The 6,805-nt window shown below is 41.1% G+C and overlaps 1 pseudogene; it reads right to left on the bottom strand.

Moving 5' to 3' along the window:
• Positions 1 to 320: 320 nt before the first annotated feature.
• LOC101982988 lies at positions 321 to 1,207 on the bottom strand (annotated as a pseudogene).
• Between the last annotated feature and the right edge of the window lie 5,598 nt (positions 1,208 to 6,805).

Here is a 6,805-nt window from a genome sequence, read left to right as displayed (position 1 = left end):
TGAGTCCATTGACATTAAGTGATATTAATGACCAGTGGTTGTTAACTCCGGTCACTTTTTTAGTCGTAGAGTTTGTGTGTTTCCCTTCTTTGATTTGTGTTGGTGAAGGGTCTCTAGATGTCTGAGTTATTGTGGTCATTTTTTAAAAAAAGAAGAAATAATAAAATAAAAATTATTTCTCTTTTTCCCTTCCAAAATGTAGATTTATACACATAAAAATGTAAATCTTCACTCCCATATGAAACCAACCTTAATATCTTTCTTTTTTTTTTAAACAGACTTAATTCACTTTTATTTTCCTTGTATTTTTATACAAACCCTTATGTGGTGGCCACAGCTGGAGCCTGGGTCCTCTGAACAGAGACTCTGGTGTGGGTTTTCACAAGATGGTCAGTGAATTACTGATAAGGAGACTTGGTGAACACATTCTCTTTCCAGAGGTGGGGGTCTGGTAGCTGTAGGTCTTAGAGATAGCATCAAAGGTGGCCTTGGCAAAGTTGCCCAGGGTGGCAGTGCAGCCCCCTGGCTGATGTGTAGCAGTCATCAATACCAGCCATCATCAGTAGCTTCTCGGGCACAAGAGCGGAGACTATGCCATTGTCTCTGGGGGCAGGGATGAGGCGCACCAGCACAGAACCACAGCGGCCTGTCACTTTGTAAGGATCAGTGTGGGGCTTGCCAATCTTGTTCCCCCAGCAGCCTCTTTGCACAGGAACAATGGAAAGCTTGGCCAAGATGATGGCCCCTCGGATGGCAGTGGCTACCTCCTTGGAGCACTTGACACTGAGACCTACGTGACTATTGTAGTCCTCAATAGCGACGAAAGCCTTGAACCTGATCCGCTGGCCTGCCCTAGTCTGCTTCTGCACGGGCATGATCTTCAGAACCTCATCCTTTAGGGAAGCTCCCAGGAAAAAGTCAATAATCTCGGACTCCTTAATGGGCAGGGAGAACAGGTAAATCTCCTCTAGGGACTTGATTTTCATGTCCTTAACCAGGTGGCCCAGCTTGTTGACGGGAATCCACTCCTTGTCTTCAGCTTTACCTCCACGAGCCCCGCGGCCTCAGCCTCGGCCACAGCCACGGCCTCGACCACTGCAGCGGCCCCTCAGACTGCTGCCGAATCCTCCGAGGAAGCCGCCATGGCCTCCTAATCCTGGGCCCCCGGTCCTCCGGGCCCTCCCGCTGCATTGGCGTCATCCGCCATTTGTGTTTTCCAGAAGAAGAAGAAGCCCTAATATCTCTCTTACCTTTTGCTTTTAACTTGTATTTGTCCAGGTAACCTATCAAAAGGTGATATAGAATTTAGATAATGTTTCTTTCACCTCAAATTATTGGGATTTACTTCTGCAGTCTCAACTGTGCATATAATAGTGTTAAAACTGGCAGACTTAAAAAAAACTGAAGTTAGCGGGGTGGTGGTGGCTTTAATCCCAGCACTCGGGAGGCAGAGGCAGGCGGATCTCTGTGAGTTCGAGATCAGCCTGGTCTACAGAGCTAGTTCCAGGACAGACTCCAAAGCCACAGAGAAACTCTGTCTCGAAAAACAAAACAAAACAAACAAACAAACAAACAAAAACCTAAAGTTACCCACACTTGGTATTTGTTTGGAGCTTTTTTAATTCTTATTATGCACATTGGTGTTTTACCATGAGCGTCAGGTCCCCTGGAACTGGAGTTTCCGACAGTTGTGAACTGCCATGTGGGTGCTGGGAATTGAACCCTTGTTCTCTGCTTCACCCTGCGTGGGCTGAGAAACAGCGGGTCTAAGTTATAGCTGAAAATGAAATGGACTATTCCTCCTTTTTGTGAGTCAGGGTTTCTCTTTATAATGCTGGGTGTCCTGGAACTTACTTTTTACACCAGACTGGTCTCAAACTCACAGAACTCTGCCTGCTTCTGCCTTCTGAGTGCTGGGATTAAAGGTGTGCGCCAGCACTGCCTGGCCCATTCTTCCTTTTAAAAAGTGTCTGTCATATGTTTGGTCATACTGACAGAAAGTGACCAATAGTTCAGAACAAATGGTCACTCATGTAAGAGGGAATATATTTTTACCTACACATTCCCACACATTCCATATGATAACGGATTCTAACTACATAGACTGGTGTTGATCTTGCTAGATAACCAGGCTGCCTTGAACTCATAATCCTGCTACTGTCTCCCAGTGCTAGGATTACGGGCATGTACTACCATGCCCAACTGTCCCCACATCCTTTTAAATGTAGAAAAAAGAAGCCTTTCGAATAGATTTTTAGTTACACGAGGCATAGCAGCATACACTTGTGTTCTTAGCATCTGGCAAGTGGATTGGAAGTTCTTTTAAATAGTGTGTCCAAAGCCACCCTGGGCTACATAAAGCTTTATCTTCAAAAATGGTTCTGTAACTATTAGAGTTGAGTTTTTAATCCAAAGAATAATTATTATGAGCTCATATTTCTGGTAATTAGACAAAAAGTTCTTCCATGCACTGTAGTCTGTACCTTTAATCCAAGCATTTGAAAGGATAAGGCAGGAAAAAGAATTTGAAGGTAGCCTGGGCTGTTTTGAAAGACCTTGTCTCAAAGGATTAAAGTAAATAAATAACTAAAAGCTTATGATTTAATTAATTATATTTTGCTTACTTATGATGCAGGGAATAGAACAGACTTCATTCATATCTGCCCTATGATTGCTTTTTATGTGGTGGCCTACCTAGTCTTTCAGAGTTAACAAGGCCAGTTTCTCAAGTACCTGGAATTACATGGTTGCACATTTAGGCCTAACTAAAACACACACTTTTCTTTGTCTTTACTGTTGCAATGAAATCCAAAGTCTCCTGCATTGTAGGTAAATGCTCTACCACTGAGCTCTTATGGCCCCAGCCCAAACCCATGCTATTTCCTAATTAGCAAAGTAAATTAATAAAGCATGTGACAAAATTGAAATCAGACCTTCAAAGAATTTTTTGGTAGGTCTTATTGGCCAGGTTGGTCTCGAACCCATGCATTCAAGAGTTTGAAACTTTTACTTCAGCCTCTGAATGATATGTGGGGTTGTAGGTGTGCACCACCATGCCCAGCACGGGGAGGTTTGGGAAGGTGCTGGAATTTGGATCGAAGCCCTTAGCATGTTAGATAAAGCTTTCTACCACTGAGCTGTACTGCCAGGCCTCAGAAAACTCTTTAAACAAATAAAATTTATTGTAACTCATTACATTGAACTGTTAGGGGTTATCCTAGAAGACTGGAAGTTTGGACAACATTTAAGAACCTAAAATTCTTTCAGGAATGTCAGGTGACTTTCAGAGGTGGGTTTGTTTGTTTGTTTTTTCCACCAAGTAGATCAAGTGAATTGGGATAAACATTTTCTCAGGGTGTAAAAATTTCCAGAAGTTTCTCTCCTATACAATGAAATAGCTATAATTTAATATTCAAAGTTACCAGCACCTTTCCTTATACAATAAGGAAATTAAAACATACAGTAGGAAAAACAAGCTGGATTTATTGAGACAACTTTGGATCCTCACTTCCTGCAAGGCAGGAGGACAGGTTTATTCTTACCTCTGAGCCTCCTGATTCAAGCGTTTGCTCTTTGTCCTCTGCCTGGAATGCAGGCAACGTATTTGTTACAGACTGTAGCTAATCTTATGCTGGAGGGTAGAGAGAATCAAGACACTGGGTACAAGACCAGCAGCCAACCTTTTATGGAGCCTACCAACATCATTTCTATATTCCTAAGTATATCCCAAAATGTAGCTTGGTCTGCCTCACTCTACCATCAGCTCATGCATATTATGGCTGCTCCCTGACCAACATTTGGTTCTATGTGGTCAGGGAACTTAGTGAAAGTAGAATGTGTGTGTTTGTGCTAAGGGATAATGCTCTTGTACATTGTGAAGACTTACTCATATTATTAGTTCAATCAATGCTGATTGGCCAATAGCCAGGCAGGAAGTATGGGGGCGGTGACCAGACTAAGAGAATTCTGGGAAGAGGAAAGGCGGAGTCAGTCATCATCTAAAAGCAGAGGAAGAGAGATGAGAGTGCCTTACTGAGAAAAGGCCAAACTGTGTGACTAAACATAGATAAGAATTATGGGTTAGTCTAAGTTGTAAGAGCTAGTTAGTAATAAGCCTGAGATAATAGGCCAAAAAGTTTACATTTAATATAAGCCTTTGTGTATTTCTTTGGGACTGAACAGCTGTGGGGCTGGGCAGGACAGAAACATTCGTCTACAAGTTTGTGTGTGTTATTTTAAAATATTAGTCACCTAAAAAGAGATGTGTACAAATAGAAAATACATGTTTGCTAGGTTCAGGCTTGCCAAGCCCTAAAACTCAACCCAAGAAGATGGCAAATGCATCTTGTACTAACACTGGGAAAAATGACCCAAGGAAGAATCAAAAGCAATCCAGTGTGTAGGTAGCCATTATTCAGACCTGCAATCTTCAACAAGTCTATGTTCTGTCCCTTTTTTGGATGTTGTTTGGGATTGGTGGGTGTATTTTTGGTTATCACAACGATTGAGTGCCTTTGAACTGGCATTTGGTGGTTGAGGATTAGGTCTGACAGATGAGTGAAACAGTTCAGAGGACAAAACTCTCCTGCATGACTTTCAAATGCCCTGCAGGACATTCATGGAGCAGAAAGCCTGTAATTATTTCAACATAGGCCTCAATTCTATTTTCTCTTCTCACTTCTATTAATATTGAGGGCATTTTGTTTTGCTTTTGTTTTGCCTGTATGTAAATAGACAAATTCCAGGAGAGTGAGGGATATATATATATATACATATATATATGTATATATATATAATTTTATTCAAAAATTGAATCAGATAGAGTTGAGAACTAGTTGTCCCAGATATTTGCATGTATATAGATATCCATTCCAGGAAACATTTTCAGGTCCTCTATAGCTTTATCCAATCTTAGCCATATGAGGTAGAGGGCCATCATTTCCAGCACTCCACATTTAAATCCGAATGTGTGAAGAGTCTCAGTTCAGGGATTCCTTTTTACCCCATAGTAGGAGGAAACTAAAAATAAAAACCACCAAGTTTCATATGGAAAAGGAAACCATGGGGGCTGGTGTTCAGATGGAAAACTGGGATGTTATGGGGAGAGGAAGAAGGGAAGAAGAACTTGGGTTAGGTGTCAGGCTAAGCAGAAAGCTGACCAAGATGCAGACAGACCTGTTTGTAGTCCAGACCTTTGCAACTACAGAGGTTCACACAGAGCCTCTTCTTGTCTTCAGAAGGTAAATTGCATGTCATAATTAGTCTTTGCATCCTACAAACAGCCTGCCTTTGTCCTCTGAATATGTGTTGGATGATAAAATATTTACATTAGTGTATGCCATCCAGCAAGTTCAACCTTTCTACTCACTGCAGTGTATTTGTTTGGGAAGATCTCCAAAAGAAAGGCAGAAAAGCCAGTGACTCACTAATCAGATCCCTGCAATTATTAAGATCTGAGGCCCATTCCCATCCTCAGGGTGAAGCAGCTCAAGTAGTCCCAGGAAGGAGCAGGGTAGAGCAGGCCATGTTAGATGCTTAAAATGGCACTGGGAAACTGACTGAAGTTCATTGGCGATGATATATTTTTTTTTGAGATGGTCTCATTCTGCAGCTTAGCCTAGCTTCCAGTATGTAGCAACCCTCTTGCCTGCTTTCTGTGTGATGGATGGAATTGCAGGTATGGACCATCGTGCCAGGCTGATTTGTTTTAAAAAGCAGATGATTTTTTATTCAGAATTTATTTAAAATTGTGGAAACAGTCTGCCACAGAGTGTAAGAGTAAACTATAATGTTTAGTTTGGTAATTCCAATGATTATCTGAGATGTGTTTGTCTCCAGGCTGGTTCTACATGGGACATGTAAGTAGAATTATAACTTGAACAACATATTTTCTGAATTAGGTTGAGTCATGAAGATAATAACTTGATAAAGTGAATCAATTTGGTGTCAATGTAAAATAAAGACTCATAAGAAAATACTTTTTGTTTTGAGTCAAAGACAAATATCTACGTTCTAAGAACACAAACGAATGTTGGCCTGAATGGTACCGTTTTGTAACAGAAATTACAGAAAGTTCTTATAGTTATAAAATAAAACTGGTCGGGGCCTGAGTGCATAATTCAATTGGTAGAGTGCTTGCTTAACATGCATGAGCCTGTGTTTAAAAAGCAAGCAAAAATCAGATTGGATCATCAAGTAGAGGAAGATACAGAGGAAGTCTCTATGGGAACCAGACGTTATCTTAGACAAGGAAAGAGAATCTTTTTAATTTTATTTTTGAAACATAGTCTTACTATATATCTCTGGCTGCACTGGAGCTTACTGTGTATAGACCAAGCCAACCTTGAACTCACAGAAATCTACCTCTTGGGTAGAGAATCCTTTATAAGACTTTTTTTTTTTTTGCGAAGTTTGGAGTCTATTATTTTTCTCAGCTTGGAAACTTAGGGTTGTCAGAGACTAGAGCTCTGTGAAATTTAAACACTAAAGAGCTTTATGTAGTAATCACAAAATGTCATTTCAGATGCAGCGGTTGCTAGCATATGACTATAAAAGAAACTAAAGAGTCTAGAGGGATGGTGGACTCCTGTAAGTCTGGTACAGGGTGGGCGATGGCAGAGAGTGGAGAGCTGGAGACCATTCGGGACTACATAGGAAGGGGAACACAACCACAAACAACTGTAACTTCTTTTCTTTTCTTTTTTTTTTCTTTTTTTTGTTTTTCGAGACAGGGTTTCTCTGTGGCTTTGGAGCCTGTCCTGGCACTAGCTCTGTAGACCAGGCTGGTCTCGAACTCACAGAGATC

This window comes from Microtus ochrogaster, linkage group LG1 (genome assembly GCF_000317375.1).
Source record: "Microtus ochrogaster isolate Prairie Vole_2 linkage group LG1, MicOch1.0, whole genome shotgun sequence".
Taxonomy (NCBI): Eukaryota; Metazoa; Chordata; class Mammalia; order Rodentia; family Cricetidae; genus Microtus; species Microtus ochrogaster.
Note: the sequence above shows the minus strand (reverse complement) of the source record. Positions and strands in the feature narration are given on the sequence as shown.